Source organism: Protopterus annectens, chromosome 2.part0, assembly GCF_019279795.1.
Source record: "Protopterus annectens isolate FY-2018-M chromosome 2.part0, PAN1.0, whole genome shotgun sequence".
NCBI classification, from domain to species: domain Eukaryota; kingdom Metazoa; phylum Chordata; order Ceratodontiformes; family Protopteridae; genus Protopterus; species Protopterus annectens.
The window spans coordinates 1,578,480,370-1,578,499,690 of NC_056728.1; positions in this window are offsets into that span (position 1 = coordinate 1,578,480,370).

Consider the following 19,321-nt stretch of genomic DNA (forward strand, 5'->3'; position numbering starts at 1 on the left):
CTGATTATGCTTTTAGACGCCGCAACACATGCCTTGGCTATTTCCAAATATTGTCTTGCGGGTGACGCCAGCAGCCTACATGTATGCCTCTGACAGCGCCACGCCAGTTAACTCGGTAGCGCTTGTGTAAATGATTCATACTGTACTGAGTTCATGTAAATAGGCGAGGTTCATCTCCGCCCCTTCCGTGTGTGTGTGTGTTTCCGCTGCTTTCACCATACATCTGAATAAGCAATTGTTACAGTGTTCACAATCAACAGTGTGATATTTAAAATCATGTTAAGACTCACATTGTTGTTTGTGAACATTCTTAGACATAGCATATTTCCTGCACACGCTAGGAAACAACGAAAACGCTGCATGTTTTAATGAACTGTTCAAATGTTACTAAGACTTGTGTTGTGTCGAACCACGGGACTATTCTTGCTGCAGGTTTCCGGTTTGTTTGTGTTGCATAGTACAATATCATGTAATACGGTGTTCATAGTATGCTTTCTGTGATGTTGACATGTGTGTGTTTCGTTAGCAGTACGCCTCTGCTTTCTATGCTGTGGCTACATCCCCATTGCTCGCATAGAAAGTGACAAATGGAAGTGTAAGGGTGGACATTTAAAGCCTGGATACTTCCATGTTATGTGTAAGTCTCACGGCGCCAACGGCTGATAGCGCATACATGTCTATGAAGTACCTTTGGATACCATATGCACCTGTCGTGGACGAAATGTTTATGTTGACTGTTCCATCTACCTATGTGTGACATTGTTTGTGGCCATAGGGTGCCAGCAAGTCTTCCCTGTTCATTGGGTGTTTGCCATGGTGTATTGACATCAATCCTATTAATTCACCGAAGGATGTCTTTCTTTGGTGTCAACGCCATAGTTTGACCATCCTATGTCATTCCCAGCAGACGTGGAGATTGTGCCATTGGTATCTTTACACAGGTGACCCATCTGTTCCACTGTATGGAAGCCGTGATCCCCATAGATGTGCTGGCACATGGAGTGTTGTGTACGCCGTATCTGCCCAGCGGTCTTTCTTTGAATGGGGAGTGTGTACTGTACACCGTGATCTGTATTCCTGGGTTATGCCTTGCAACAGCTGTGGATTCCCCAGGTTTGCAGCTATGGGTGCCATCTTGGCCGTGACGCTTGTCCATCCATGGAACTGCCTACTGGACACTAGTATCGGGCTGTCAACATTTCACAGCTGCATTCTCCATTTCCGTGGATGATCGGTATTAGTATTGCGGAGTAACGATATGCCATGGCCACGCCCCGCACACGGGCGGACGATGAATCATCTGCCAATCCACACCGACACCCATATATGCATACCCACGATCCCATGTCTGAAACCGCCGACAGTACCCCTTGCACACCCTTCATGTGTGCGGAAATGGGATGTGGACGACGTGTATGGATGCAGCAGCCTGGGGAGTCCTATTCATATGTCCTGCATTTCATGGACGGCTGTCATCACCCTTGAAGACACCTGTGGTGCATATATCTACCTGTGCCGTAGTCACGGCTGTCACCTCTTCCGGTTCACACTATGTTGCTCACACTCACTTAAGGAGTAATATTTGGGTCCTGCAATGGACACCGATGTGCATATGTAAAGTTTAGGACATGTTGGACTGTGTCCATTCGCCCAGTGGGTTTGACTGCCGCGATGTTCCCCATTCCCGGATGTCTGTCCGCCTACCCATATTATGTAGTGCTACGTAACCCGTGTCCTTCCACAATTTACCCATAGGGTGTTACTGTAGTCCTGCAGGTTGGCAACAGCTTTACATAATCCTCACAGGTACCATTGTGAACTATCCGCCACTGAATTGTCAGTATAACACAGCCGGTACATGTAGAACCTATGTATTCATGACAGTATGTCGGTTATGTGTGTGAACTCCATATTTTAGCGATAGTATGACCTTCCTAGTTGACGTTGTTGGTGTGCCATTAATATGTGTTCCACAGGTCGCAGGTATGTTCCGCAGAGTGGAGGCGGGTGATCCCCACATACTGGATAGCACCTTCGCTGCTGTGTACGCTGGGATTCGCATGGCAGGATGGATGTCTACGGGTGTATGTACTGCTGTTTCCATCTTTATGTCCTGTGTCATGCCCTACTACGGCTGTGTGATTCCACCAGGCTTGCTATTATGGGTGCCATCTTGTCCGTGACGCTTGTCCATCCTTGGGAAATGCCTACTGGACACTGATGTAGGGCTGAACACATTTCACACATGCCTTTAGCATTACCCTATGGGTGCTTTGCATCCTTACTGGGGACTAAGGCACGCCCTGTACCGCAGCCCTCCCACGGGCGGACAACGGATTATCAGCCAAACAACACCGAGACCCATTTTGCATACCCAGGATACCAGGGCTGCAACCCCCACGGCACGCATGACACATCCTTCATGTGCGGAACTGGGATATGGACGACATGTATGGACACGGCAGTCTGGGGACCTCTGTTCATATGTCCTGCATGTCATGGGCAGGTATCATCAACCTTAAACACGCTGGTGGTGCATATGTTCAGCTGTGCCGTAGTCACGGTTTGTACCGGATTGGCTGTTCTGGCGATACTGGCAAAACAGTCAGAATTTTGGAGTCCTACAATGGACACCGATGTGCATTTGTAAAGTGTAGAACGTGTTTGACTGTCCCCATCTGGCCAGTGGTATTGACTGCCGCTGTATGTTCCCCAGTCGTGGATGTCTGCTTGACTACCCATCGCTTGTATGACATGGCCTATCTATATCCACGCGCCAGTATGCGTAAATACAGCAAACCTTGGCCCTGCCCATCTTCATAAACGACATTATGGAACATATATCGGCAGAAACAGACACTGTCAAATACGATAGACTCCACAGTGAAAGGATACTGAGCTCTCTCAACTACTAACATGGGGCACCGCCGAGTACGGATGTCATGACATAGCCGCCCCTAATTCACTTCCTTCAGAGTCGGTTTAAAGCGAAATAATCAATAAACCTGCTCATAGTTAGGTGGACAGTGCTCCAAGTCTTGATTATAACGTGACATATACATATCAGTGTTGCATGCCTTACTTCATGGAAACAATAATACGGCAACAATGTGTTAATATATCTACAATATTGGTAAATACAATCAGTATCCGGACACATAGTTGATAATTGGTGAGAGTGCACCTTAGAATGTAGTGTGTTGATCAGGTTATTGTATATCGATGTGTATAATAGTAGCATTACGATAACAAAGCATGGAATCAATAGGTACTATTTAAGCATATATTTGACAATTATGAATGTAAACGTGTGGAGGAGACATCCGTAACCTTCCCTGGTTCCACTGGATCACACGCACACGCACACCGCATGTCCGGATTGTGGGTTACGCGACGCGCACATGCATATCCGTAGTCCGCTTATATATGTTTACAGTGTCTGTGTGGTTACGTGTTTTATGCTACTTGTGACTATTCCGGTAACATATGTCTGATCCGTTGACGGACGGTGCAGAAAGCACTTACAGCTTTATATATGTAACAGTCTTTGCAGCATGGACGCTTTACATACACGTGCACATCTATATGTTCTATAGTCATAATTCCAACGTGACTGCAGTCACGCTTGAGTCTTACTGTGACCAGTGCACGTTAGCTGTTCGTTGTCATTAATATGCATACCCGCGGTACCTATGTACATTTACTAATCACCCCCCCACGCACGCACGCCACAGGCATCCATTCTCCTGCTGGGAAAGGTGCGGTACTGCATGTTGAACATTCCTAATTCCCCTCGCCATGGCCCAGGATGCATATGTCGTCACCACAGGGCTGTTCAGATGACAGCTGCTTATATCCCATATGCATACAGGCCTTCGATTGTCAGGGTGTTGCTGTGGTGCTTTGGGTTTGGTCTTGGCGCCCACTGTACGGGACCGCCCTGACCCTGTACGAATGTTAGATGAGTCACATGGGCACGCTTTTGTCCGTGTCCATGGTACCATGTCACGCCCCCAATTAGTCTTAACCGTAGCGATTGGCGGTGTATCCGTTGTAGATCTCGCTATACTAATTGCACACGGTCTGATCGAACTAACCTACTGCCATTACTAACCCTCCGTATGTATGGCCTGTGTCGCAATATTACAAGGGTTTAACATTGCGTGACGACTTTCACTGAGCCACAGACATGTCCGCTGCTTTGTTTGGCCCGGTTCGCTGTGCTACACACATTTAACATGGCGTAACAGGTTGAACAGCTCAGACACGAGGACATCGGGTTGTCCGTCGTTGTCTATTATTGAATGTCTCTGTGGAGTTTGTTTCACAAAGCGACACATTGTCGGCATTGTTAACGGACATCTCGCGCAGTACGCCCGCACCGACGCTGGTGACGATGTCTGCCTTTGGCGGCGAACAGGCATTATGCTGTGCCATTATGTCTGGGGATATATGGTTTCCTTCTACGTAGATGATGTGCCATACTAGCAATGACCCTAGCGATGACCCGCTGCCTGGGTGTGGGTACTGCTGCATTACCTACGGGAAGAGTGGCCTTAGGGTAAGTGGTGACCTAGGCAGAGGTTGCCACCGAAACACCACCCGCTACCCCCCTCCTGGTCTACCTACACCAAATAGAGTCTGGAAAGGTGCCCCGAGTAGAGCAACACCCTAGACGGCTACCTACTTGGCCTATGCCTAAGGCCGGCTATGTGTGTGGTCCCTTGGGCATCGGACTCGAACGTGGCACGTCTGCCGCTGGTATGTCCAGCATTACCCACATCCAGCCCCAAGGCAGTCAACACAACATCCATGGGTCCACATGGTGTCCCAGCTGTGCACTCCAGGAACTCTATGGGGAATTTAACCCACACTTCGGACAGCTGTGTAATCCTAGCCTCACCTCAGGATACGTACCTGAGTAGTAGCACAGGGTGACTGTAGTCACACTCCACATAGATGGTGCCTCCACTGACCCTGGGTATTACCATACCATTAGTTTGACAAGCCTTATCTGCAAAGCCATGGAGATGGATCATAATGGGACACATAGATGAGGACATAGGGGACGCGCATACTTTGGATACAACCCAGTTTAGCTTGGTCATAGTCAGATCATGCCCTTTACACGTGTTTCACTTTGTAGAATCAGTCACCAAGGCCATTGCTGAGGGTAAAGCAGTCCATACAGCCTACCTCAACCCGGCAGAGGCCGTCGACACAATACCCCCCTCGGGTATACTTGATAAACCCGTCATCTTGAATGTAAATCCATACATCGCCATATGGGTTGCAAACGGGCTAGGTCACAGAACACACATGGCCATAGTTGCTGGCGCCATGTCATACTCACAGCCAGTCACAGGTGGTGTCCCATGGGGCTCAGTCCTGGGTCCACTATTTCCAGCATCTACGTTTCCAATGTACACGCACACAGAGTCGGGTTATGGGTGACAATGTTTGCATACGACTGCAAACCGGATGCCAAAGTCAGACACACATCTGACACAGATATCCTTCAGGAGTGCCTCACAGATGTGGATAAGTGGTACCAGAGACATGTCCTACAGCTAAATGCCAGGAAATGCATAGGCATACCCTTCGGGATGAACAAGGTTACCCCGAGCTACCATATAGGTGGCAGTCCACTGAACACGGAGGGGTTACCAGTGATCTGGGGACACGTGTTGTTGTTAACCGCTCGTTAGACACACATGTTGCTAACATAGTTGGGTAGACCTTCCACATTGCCCACATCATCATGAAGGGATTCACATCTAGATCAGGGAGGTCATTGTCCCCTTGTACTCATCACCAATAGACCTATGATTGGGTACAGTGCCCCGATCAGAATGTATCTGACCCAACACCTGCAGCAGCTGGAAAGGCACCAACAGTTCTTCGACAAACGGATGCAGGGTCTCAGGTATATGTGTTATACTGACCGACTGAAAGGATTCCAGCTGTATACAGTTGCATACCACTTGCCCAGAGGTGACCCGTGCCTGGCATGCACGGCTAGGTCGAACCCAGATCTGATGACTATGCTTCACGTAAATAAGGTAGATCCTCAGAACCACAAGGGCAGCTGACGTACACCTTGACACTGTCATTAATCGAACGTGTTGTTGGGACGGATTCATCACCCAGACACTCACTATGCTGTGGAACGACATCCCAGTACATGTGAGGGCAAGCACCTCGCTGGCCTTCTGTTAGTATTTACACATGGATGTCTGGATTGATTTATTTAAGTAACCTTCTAAATGAATGTTACATTAGCACATTGTGAATCTTTACATTTCGTTGGTCTATTTTACAGTAGTCATATTCATACGGTTTATGTGTATATATTATGGTTCATTCATATTACTAGGTGTCTGCAGTTCTGTTAATATATTGGCACAATCCGTAGGACATATATATGTAGCTTACACAGTCAGACATTTGGAAAACATTTTATGTTGGTTCATGTTTCATATATGTACATATATTTCCATTTTCCGATGAAGACTGTACCTTTCGAAGCAATGTCTGATGTCCTCACTGTGTGGGATGTGTAACCCAAGTAAGGTTTGTTCGCTTGTCTGCCTTTAAGGCATGTAATTAGTACCTAGCACATCTAATGTACCAACCAATTAATGCTTGTAAATGTAGTAGGTTGGACTGCATTGTATGTAGTCTGAATAAGTCTGCTTATGAAGCAGACAAAGTGGGCTCCAATAGACTATGGTGACTGCCTTTAATTCTTGGTGTGCTCTGGTTGGTCACTGACGGTCCCTACAGTACCTCGTCTTTGCTTTGGACTTCATCGGCTGGTTGTCTGTGTTTCTTGTATGGGGAATGTCAACTGTAGTCCCTATGTGTATGACTTGTGTAATGCCTTACTACGGCAGTGTAATTCCACCGGGTTTGCATTTATGTGTGCCATCTTAGTCATACGCTTGTCCATCCATGTGAATTGCCTACTATACACTGGTATAGGGCTGTACACATTTCACACCTGCATTTTGCATTCCCCGGAGTATGGTGTGCATTATTAGCGGAGAGTGACGATGTGTTACGACACGCCCCTCCCACGGGCGGGACAAAGGATTGCCTGAAACAACACCGAGGCCAGATTCTACATACCCAGACTCCCTTGACTGCAACAGTGGACAGTACCCATTACACATCCTTCATGTGTGCTGCAGTGTGATGTGGACGCAGCTGAATGGACCCGATACCCTGGGTATTTCTGTGCATGTGTGCTGCAGTTCATGGACAGCTATCATCAACATTGAACACGCCATGCGCCTATGTGTACCTGTGACGTGGTGACGACAATTAGATCACATGAGTAATGCAGGAAGCTAGCAGGCATTCTCTGAACAGAATTTTTGGGTCCTACAATGGACACCGATGTGCATATGTCAAGTTAGATGTTGCTGGACTGTGTCCACCTGCCCAGTGCTTTTCACTGCTGGTGTATGTTCCCCAATCGCGGATGTCTGTTTGACTACCCATTCCACATGGTGCTACATAACCAGCTGAGTTAGTACTGTGAACAAATGACATACATCCAAAGATGCTGGTTACCAACTGCTTCATATAAACCTCAGACATCCCAATGGGACATATCCGTCACTATATTTCCAATATAACACCACCGAACATGTTGCTTACCTATGCATTCATTTAACCATGTTGTCTTCGTAGGTGGGAATGCCATAGTTTACACATCCCACGTGACGCTGTGTGTGTGCCATTAGTATGTGTTCCACAGGTCGCACATCTGTTCCGCTGTACGGTAGCGGGTGCTCCTCAGTCTGTTGCTGGCAGACTGAGTGCTGTGTACGCCGGTGTTGGCACGACAGTCCGCTTTGTATGTGGAATGTCAACTGTGGTCCCTATGTGTATTTCCTGTGTCATGCCTTACCGCTGCTATGTCATTTACCCGGTTTGCAGTTGTGGGTGCCATCCTGGCCATACGGGTGTCCATCCATGACAATTGCCTACTGGACACTAGTATAGGGCTGTACACATTCCACACCTACATTTAGCATTCTCCGGAGTATGGTTTGCATTATTAGCGGAGAGTAAGGCAGGTGTTACGACACATCCCTCCCACAGGGCGGAAGAAGGATTGCCTGCGAAACAACACCGAAAGCACAGAGTCTACATACCCAGAATCCCTTGACCGCAACAATTGACAGTACCCATTACACATCCGTCATGTGTGCGGAAGTGTGATGTGGATGCAGTTCTATGGACCCGGTACCCTGGGTATTTCTGTGCATCTGTGCTGCATTACATGGACAGCTATCAGCAACATTAAACACGCTATGGTGCATATGTGTACCTGTGACGACAATGAGTTCAGGTACGCGTTGAAATAACACATTATTCGATTCTTTCCACAATTTTGGGTCCTACAATGGACACCACTGTGCATATGTAAAGTGTAGAGCTTGTCGGACTGTGTCCTTGTGGGCAGTGGGTACTCTTTTATGCTACCATTTTGATATATATCTGGGAAATGTTTGTCCTGAGATATCAGGACATTTGACATGTGTTCGGTTTATTTACAGGACACGGCTGGCCAGAGAGGGCATATCCCTCTCAGGGTGGAACAGGTGTTTACCTTGGAACATATGCATCGGATTTTCAGCGATTACAATGTTTCAGTAACGGTATGTTGCCTAATATACCATCAATGTCATATTTATTACCCCATTTTGCTGCGTAACTCACATTATGTGCTCTCTGCGATTGCATATTCTTCACGCCAACCGACCAATGCGGATCACATGATCTGTTGCTTCCATAATCACCCATAACCTCTACACGACTGCTACGCACCTTCTGTCATAACACGTGTGTCTCCTTCCCTGTATCCACTGTAGTGTCTACATTCACTATTTACTCTGCTGTGTGTTCCCCTGACCTATGTTCAGATTTAACAGTATGTGGGTAGGTCTTCGACCGATATCACTACTGTTAACAGAAACACAATGTAGTCTGGTCCCTGATCTACAATAGACACAAAAGGCAGACACTCCTTACCTGGGCCTCCTGTTTAAGGCTGCACGCTTTTCTTCTTGGGATCCAGTTTTCCGCTTTTCAGCCACAGATCAGACAGTAAACAGCCTCTTTACACACAACAATTCAGTCGGAGGTCTTTTCATTCAAGAAGAACCATTTATGCATATTCTGCCGCGCAGGTGTCTCACCAGGCATGCCCTCTGACCTGTAGCTTACCAAGGAATTCGATTACAAGGATCACGATGTGAAATAAGTTGTTACAACCAGACTGTAGTTATCAGTAGACTTTTCTAAGTGACAGCCGATAACACAGGAGGCTCGGGTTCGGACAGTTTTAGTAGTGTACACAGGCAGGCTAAATAATGTACAGTCCAAGTATGGGAGTTTTGTCTGACTCTATACAGTAAGCAGTTTCTTTATATAGTGTTTACAATCAGCATTTGCCCAACTTACTGACGTGGTCGGTCACAGGGCATTTCCATCACTATGGTCCGCAATAGTCTATACATACGTGGGTGCTGGGCTCGTGCTTTTAAATTGTTTTCTCATGGGAATAACACAGGCTTGCAAGGCACCTTGTACATTACAGTATCCTTTTGTGATTGTAGCTGTTTCAAGGACCCTAGACTGTTACGATACAGTGGACAGTTAATTTCTTGATACGTTGCTTTGTCTGTCTGGTAGGGAGTTGTACTGCTATCTTCCATTGAGCTCACAAGGCCATCCTCCTCTGGGGAAGGAGTGCTGTTATGCATGTACATACATTTATTGTTCTGTAACCCAGCAAATAATTAATGATGACAGACATGAGCCTGCTGTCCTGCTTACTGCCAGGTTCAGAATTCCATCACAGTACAGCTTAGCTTCACCAATTACATGCAGGCTTAGTTCTGCTGCCATATTGTACGGTACAATTCAATACATTATATAGTATTTCGAGTGTAAACTGGAACTTCATATGTGTTTCTATATATTTTACGAACAACATCCATCCAGCCATATGCATGTTGTTCCATCCTTTACCTTGACCGTGTGTATTTGTCCGTCCAGCCACGCCATCTCCACATGTGATGTCCCAGTTTCCCCTTCTTTGCCTGTAGCACCCTGTTAGGATGTCCTGTGTGTTAGGCACCTGTTCCGCTATATGTGATCGACTTCACTGCAGAGATGATCGCCGATGCGGTGGTCCACCGACCGACTTGTCCACATGTGTACACTTATGTGCACCGTGTCGTATGCAAACCTAGATGGTTTGGACGGGTACATACTACATGCCGGATGTACACATTCTGCTGACACATTCACATGCAGCCATTTACATATCTGTACCTGCGGTGGGTTGCTGACATGTGGGTAATGATTTGCCCGCGTGGCATTGCCTAACACAAACATCTTACCACAGTTCAGGTATGCACATTGTGTGTGGTTGTATAGCTGCACACGGATGCTAGCAGGTTTGGGTGCAGGGGTATACATGGGTGTGACTGACATGTACAATGAGGCTATTGTGTAGTACATCCGAATGCATGTGTTCTGCTTCTGGATATTACACTTCATCATACACCATCCGCTGTATGCAACAAAGATGTTGCTGGGTCTGGGATATGTTGCTATGCACATGTTTGCCTGTGTTTGGGGTATCTTGCTTCCTTACTGTTGTTATGTCGGCACAGCTACCTGGCTATGTACTGTCACTACTGCTTGTGACCATTATGGTTGGCACCTTTTCCAATGCCCATGGTGGGGCATGTTATGTGGACACTTCGATATTTGCAGGACTACACATACCCAGGGCTAGTGCAGTAGACAGAACTTCACTTGTTTGCCATACTATGAGCCTATTCTGTTAGCGCTTGGGTTCCTTATTTATTTTCTTATGCCATGTCTGTGTTCCATACCGTAATGTATATGTTTTATGCTACTATTTACATGTATATTGCGGAATTTGCGCAGGGGATCGCAGGTCATTTTCCATTTTACGATTGTTGCAGGGACACGATTGTCCAATCAGGGACTGTCCATGGCACTTTGGGACAGCAGGTAACCCTGGTGACCATGCCCATGTCGCTGCTGGGGTTTCCACCTTTTCCATTTTCCGATCTGGGATATTTCCGACTCACATCTGCCTTTACAGGCCGACACATACAAACGGTCACTATATAGCATAGAAATTCACTTGTTTGCCTAAATAATTTGCTTATTATTGTGGCAATTTCCTTGCTTATTCTGTTTATTGTGTCATTTCGGTATTTCTGTTACAGAAATAACCAATTCATGCTACCATTACATTACATACGGGATATCATTGTGTCCTACATTCGTAGCACATCAGCCATTTCTAATACGTTTTTCGGGACACAACTGTCCATGGAGAGACTGCCCCAAACACAGTGGGACAGGTGGTGACCTTAGTCGCTGCTCCTATGTCGGTAAGCGGCGCTGACATGCGGCTGTACACCTTCTCTGAGTGTAAACACTGACAGTACATTGCGGACGGCGGTCTTATGCGTATCCTTTGCTCCTTGAACGGGTACACTTATGCCTTGGTGGCTTCTATTTGCTTCTCCGCTGATTTGGAACGGGACTATGTTGCGTACTGTCCGCGCGTTTCATTCTGCACGGACCTGGCTGCTGCCATTACTATTGTGGGCGGACCGTGGCTGTCAGCACATTAGGTTGCTCACCTCCTGCCGGCTTAGACACGCCTCCAGACGCATCCTACCTGGGCTCGCTCACGTACACTACGCACGTGTCTGTGATTCCGGTGCACTCTCATTAATATGTATATGGCGCTACTGCGCCGGATATTCCATGCACCGCCGGCGCAGGCCTTACGCCGGCCTTGCGCCGAGCTTCATGAATCCCGGGGAATGACTTAGTAATAATAATAATAATAATAATAATAATAATAATGCAGCATGTGTTTCAGTTCAATAATGATATTGTTTGGAGGCAAAGGAAATATTTGGAAAGAATGCTGTATGACATAATATCCAAAGTGCAATTGTACAACAGTGAGGACATACCATTATCATGACTTCCAGTTTACCAATGATACAGATGAGAAATAACCTTAGAATACAAGTTGAAAAATGTTAAAAAAGTGCCCAGGATTATCGTGCTATGTTAAATAGCACTGTTGCCTCTTCATCTTCAGCACTGCACAAATGATGAATCTCTGAGGGCACAACATATTGTGTATGAGAAAATGAAACAGTCTGCTGTGTAGTAACTTAAGGAAGATCTAAAAAGTCATGTTGATTATGTAATAATAAAATTGAGGAAAAATTCCGTAATACTAAAAAGCCTGTGAAACATTTTCCATTAAAGTGCCATGTATGAAATCATGTTAAATAATGAAATAACACATTTTATTCAATTTACAACCTCATGTGAATCAGTAAGGGCATAGTGAAGTACACAACCTAAGCAGACAGTCTTGTGCAAATCAGTTCAAAATGTATAATTGTTCCTTACAGCATACTTTATGACATCACTGAATAGCTATCACTGAGCACTCAGACATGACTTTTACCACCAATAATATGAATCTTTTCTGAAATAAAAAAAAAATATATGTAAAGATGAGAGAGAATGCCTGATGAATGGTGATAGTAGACTATGCACCACACAGTGTAACACACATATCACTGTATGCATCAGTTATACTCTATGTGTTTTTTCTACAAGAAAGGAAACACTAACCTGAATGTCACAGTCCATAGTGCTGGACTAGATGCTGCCTCTTTACCTGTGCTGCTGTATGCAGTCCATGAACTACTGCATGGGATTCCTTACTACTGCTGCTGACTGGTAATTACTGGTCATAGCAGGATTGGAACTGGGAGTTTCAGTGACATCATGGGTCACTTCACCACTAGACAGGTGCATAATCATGTTATGCAGAATGCAATATGCAGTAAAGATCCCGCACTCAGTAGCTAGGTCATACCGATGGACGCCCCCACACATATCCAGGCATCTGAATCTAATCTTCAACATTTCAAATACATGTTTGATTACAACATGTGTCTGGGACAGGGCTGTATTGAAATTGTCTTCTACAGCATCACTTAGACTCCTCACTGGTAACATGAGCCATCAGTGAATATCCAGAATCACTTGAAAAACAAAAGACAAAAAAAAAAGAAGGGGGGGGGACAAACGAAAGGAAAAGTGGTTTAGTATTAAGCATTACATTTTACAATGAACAAATACTTAAAGTCGCATGCCTCAATAATGGTGGCTTAGTATTCCTCAGATTTAGACCCTTTCATTATTTTTTATCTTTTACAATATATTCACTCAGCAGTGGTGCCTGTTTCTCATTGTGACTGACACATATGACTGATGTAACAAATATGTGCACATTACATATTCTCAAGATGTTAATCTTGCACACAGATGACTATTCCATCCTCATTACAGATTAATTTACAGGAGAGCTCATGATAATTACCCCCTGCAGCTAATTCAACCTACTTATTCTGAACCAGCATACAGCTGATTATATTAGTGCAGCCTATAGAGACAACATCATGGCTTGTAGTGACATAAAAGGCATGAGTGACATTTTGAAGATCCAACACCATATGTGTGTCCCTTGAGATACAGCAGCATGTTGTCCAGAAAAGTATGCAGTATTCCTGGTGACAATGTTTGGGAAACTTCTATTATATCAGTTGCATACGTTTGGAATGTTTCTTTAGCTACTATGCACAGGTGTGCACATACCCTAATAAGTATATGGACCACCCAAAGGGTTCTTGCAGGGCCATGTGCTCCTTACACTTGCCAGAGTTTATGTTCTTCTTGACTTAGTAGGAAGGTTTTCTTGATAGTCCATGTTTTGGTACCATACACTTGTCTTACACTGATATTGCTGTCATAGTTTTCCTGTGCAGTATGGAGCCAATAAGTAATTAAGTTACTAATTTTGATATGGAAGGAAACTTATGGCAATGCAAACATCTCACCAAGCTATCTAATTAACATTGATCACAATTCAGATATTAGTAACACATTTTCTGAACCACATGCTACATCACAATGTGCTCACTGGCATAGTACTTGCAACTTCTAGGATACACTGACTTTTCATGGCTAAGATTACATCCCCAGGCTTGTTGAATCAGAAAACCCTGCATATAGACATATGCCGAGTTCAAGGGGATAATGCTTACTGCTTTGCTTTTGTGAACCCAGCCAGCATATTTTTTAGTTATAGCCCTTAAAACATAGCAATATGACATGTATGGCCAAGTTTAAAATGCATGTTATTTAAATAATGTAGAAATATATCAAATAATAGTGAAATGGCTGTTAAGAATAATGCAAAAATATTTAAACTCCTGGACCCACTATATTAGGATTCTGATATCCTCAATATTTGAAACCATGTGTTCTTCAGGAAGAATGTAATTCTTTTGTTCTGTTTGTACAAAACAAACCTGTGGTTTGTAAGCATTTATAAGCATTAATAAAATCCATCTCTGTTGTGTCCATATGTGTTCCACAGCTCGCTCCAAAGATAAATGTTATCTGCATCCATATTATATACATATGCACTCATTTGAAATACTGACTAGACAAATGTTGAAAACTCAAAATACTGAAAACAGGATTTTGCCCTTTTCCCACTGTTCTATAATCCTGGAGTTAATATATATATATATATATATATATATATATATATATATATATATATATATATATATATATATATATAATTCGCAAGGGAGTTTGAGGAGAACACACATATACCTTTTAGCATCCAACTGTTACCCCCTACTCTTTCAATGCTTTTTCACATTTACAGTTCATTTGGTCCTGGGGATTCCACTGCAACCAAGATTTCACTGAAAATGTATACGAATTCCACCAAAAGCAGACAGCAGTGCTGTCATTGATAAGTCATATTTTCTCTGGCAAAAGCTATTACACTATGGTGTAGAACATTCTTATTCATAAAATATGTAGCACAGTGGGATAGGACTGTGCAAGAGTACTATACATAATTTTTTGAGCAAACAAAAATGTTAATTTTTTGTTGTTGTTTTTGCATTCCTGATTTAAGACAGTTTGAACTGTTATAAGTATGATTCTCTGATCTGTACCAATCAATTACAGCCTCTTTGTAGTGTACACCTAAAATGTCCAGATATAAGAAAAAATAGTCTCAATGAATTATTCCAACTTGCTTTATACAAGTGCACACCAGCCATGCAAAGTCACACTAATGACTATTTAACTTGATCATGACAGCCATTGGAATAATTCACAGATAGCCCCCACACCCATTAATTATAGCCTCTCATTTGACTGTGGTAAGATAATTAAGTGATTATGATAACAATATATTTCAAGTTTATTTCATACAAACACACATTAGTCCAAGTATTCAGGCTTATTTCACACAAATGCACCCTATTCCTGCAAGGCCAGACTGTTTAAACTGAGCAAATATGAATGTAATTTACTTTCACTGACAGTTCCCCATCCTCCCAGCAATTATGTCCACTTTGCTGTGTACACCTCATCTGTTTGTTATAAAAATAATGCCTCTGAACCTCTTGACATTTGGTAACTGGCAAAGTTCAGCTGGGCAATAAACCCATTTTCAGTGGAGGCCCTCTTATTACAAGAATCAGAGGCAAAGCCAAAATATAATGAAGGACAAAGGTCCAGAATCAGTGACAAATTTATCTTATATACATAAAATGCTGCTAGACTAACATTTTTGTATTAGCATGCATTTTGTGAAGGCTATAAAGTTTAAAACTGAAATGTATATCATTATATAATTACTGCAGTCTTCAATAATTTACCAGAAATGATAAATTTCATCAAATATGTTCCAAAATCAGGGGCATTCTTTGAAATCAGGGACAGTTGATAGCTATGTGTTTCATTTTTGTTTCACTTGAACAGTATCCATAAGTATTCCAACTTATTTCCCACAATGCACATTAGTCCTGCAAAGTGAAATGGCTAATTGAGCAAATACCTGGAGGCTACGTTACTTTCATCCACAGCCATTACCCATATCCAACAGTTATAGCCATTTTGTTATATACACTTCATCTGACTATGGTAAAATAATACCTTTTAAAAAATCTTAGTGAAAGAATAAAGGGCAAAGCAAAAAGAGGGACAAGGACCCAAAATCAGGGAAAACTATATATATATATATGTGTGTGTGTGTGTGTGTGTGTGTGTGTGTGTGTGTGTGTGTGTGTGTGTGTGTGTGTGTCTGTGTGTGTGTGTGTATTGTTTCTATATTTTAGAAAGTTGCTGGAAAAACAGTTTAGCATGGGCATGCATTTTATAAAGGATATGAAGCATTAAATGTCAAATGTCTGTCATGATTCAGGATTGCAATCCTCAATCATTCACCAGAAAAGTACAGTTTATGAGGAGCATACCAAAATATGAGCCAAAGTCAAGGATATTATGTGCAATCAGGGACAGTTCCAATTTTCTTTCATCTTAACAGGTGCAACAGGATAAATATCCAACTGTATTGCTTACAAATGCATAATACTCATGAAAAGACAGACTGTAAAATGAGAAAATGGCAAGAAGACAACTTGCTTTCATCCATACCCTTCCTCCTTTAGTGACAAGAATCTGTAATGAGTTACCAGAAGGCCACTGGATTTGTAAGGCACAGATCAAAAACAACAGGCACCATCATAAACAGTTTCAGCTTTATTTCATACACACACAGTAGCCAGACAGTAAACACTCCAACTTGTTTCACACAAATAAATTCAGACTTAAACAGAGCAAACAACTTGTTTCTTTCATCTACAGCCAAACCAGTCTCCCTTATTTTGTGACTGCAATTCTTATTTCAATGCTATATCTGGTTACCTAATAGCATAATAATAATGATGATAATAATAATAATAGTAATAGTAATTGTGAGGTCCCCTTTCTGGGCCAGTAATCAAAGAGCCTGAATCCTCATCACTGGCACTGTATAGGGATGTTCACTTGCAACAACAATGTGTACACCAAGTATTTTCAGATGCAACTGTCTGCATCAAGTACAATTACCCTTAGGAGCACACAGGGAACACACTCAGTCTGGGGTCTGGGTTTCTCTCTCTGCCCATCCCCCAGGTCAGCAGTAAGGCTCTCCACTGGCACAACTGCAGAGTTAAGTCCTCAGCTGAGTGTCCAAGACAAGTCCTCCAAGTATTTTCAAGTATTTTACTTTTTTTCTCTCTGCAAAACCAGTGATATGTGTCCCTGCTCCATGTAGCTGACACATACAGTCTTTGAGATTTGATATGAACACACACACACACACACACACACACACACACACACACACACACACACACACACACACACACACACACACACACACACACACAAACTCTGGGAAAGGCTGGCCCAGGTTTACTAGCTATGCCTCCTTCTGCCCAGATGGTAAGGCAGTTATTGTCACTAGACACTCCCAAGCTAGCTACTCCAAGGCTGTTACAAGGGTACCCAATCATACTGAGAGAAATTAATATTAATACTAATGGTAGTTTCACCAATGCAGTAAGGCTTTCAGGAGTGGCCATGGAGTCAACAAACAAATATGAGTACTCTCAAAGGTTAAAATATTCTCTACAGGATCAGCCACAATGAAAAGTTAAAATATATTTAATAAACAATAATAAAAGAACATGAAAATACTAAATATCTATTTACAATAAACAGCAGAGTTTCAACCACAGAAAATATTAAAATAACACAGATGAATAGATTCACACAGATACAGAAAACAGTACTTAACTAATATCACTATATTTTCCTGACTAATCTGTAGAGTTACTATTCTCTAGTTAAGTTAATTACAACAGCAAGGCAAGATGAGGTAGGTGAGTGATCCTTCTATGTTAGGTTTCCAAAACAGAGACTGCCATGAGACTTCAGTCTCATCAAGTATTAAACATTATTTTAGTGATGAATTCCATAATGACATCACATGCATCTGTTCATCTAACGTCTGGTTCCCATGTAACCCACCTCCATTGCTAGAAACTGCCAGGATTTAGCATCAGTGTGTCAATAATATACACACACACACACACAGCCTTGCTAAGATCTGCTGCAGTTCCTGGAAGTCATAAAACCATAAAGCACGTCCACTCTTCCTACAGGAGCTAATAAACCACACTTCTTACAGACACTGCACCTCTTGCTTCATTCAAAACTGTGAGATAACATCTTTATGGCATAGGCCCAGTAATTTAATTTCTTACAATATTTTAAAGTTTGAGATTAACCTCTTCTCTTTCAGTACTCTTTGTTAAAACATATATAAACAGTAACAATAATAGATGTATACTTCTTTTTCTGTCCAGCAGAAAACACAGTTGATACATTTTTAACACAACCAACTTTACAAATACATCTTCAACACACATATCTGTACAAATAAGCTTGATATACAAATGACATACAATTCATAGGTTCATAGGTGTGCACTAGGCTAATGACCCTTGAGCCTTTACAAGCCTAGCCCATAGGATTACCCTGGCATTGTGCTACCAGACCTTAGTTCCCAGTGCCTCTGTTGAGTAGAGCCACTGGAGTGATCCCCGGGGTGAATTTTCTATTTCTCATCCACTCATCAAGATTTCTCTTGAAGAGGGCCAGTGAGGTGCTCTATTTGACATGTATGGGAAATATATTCCATAGCATGGGCAGTCTCTGGCTTATGAACCTGTCCCTCCAGCACATTCTGTTGATTGTGGTAATAAGGTTGATGTCTCTGGAGCATGTGGTGTGGAGGGATTGGGATTTCTTTAGATGTAGCATTTCTAACAGAGCTGGATCAGACATAGCTTTGTAAGTCAAGCAGAGATTGCCTGTAAGTAGGCGATATGAGACAGAGAATAGTTGAAGGTTTTTGAGTCTGTCCATATAGGACAACTGTTTAAGGCCTAGGATCCTCTTTGTGAGGTACTTTTGTGGCCTCTCCAGTTGTTGCAGGTGTCTAGTGAGGTACATGCCAAATGGGGCATATTACTCAATGATTGGCCTAATGAGGGAAGAGTAGGCAGTGGCAATGATCTCTTTCTTCCTGGATGCAGAACCCTTAGTAATGAGATGTGCCACATAGAAGGACTTCCTGACCACAGTGGTAATGTGGGTGGTCAAAAGAGAGGTTGCTGTCAACCTGTGTTCCAAGATCTCTTATAACACCTTCTCTATTCAGTGGACTACCATCGATGTGGTAATTCATGGGAACTGTTTTTTTTTCCCAAAGGGGATGACGACACATTTTTTGGTA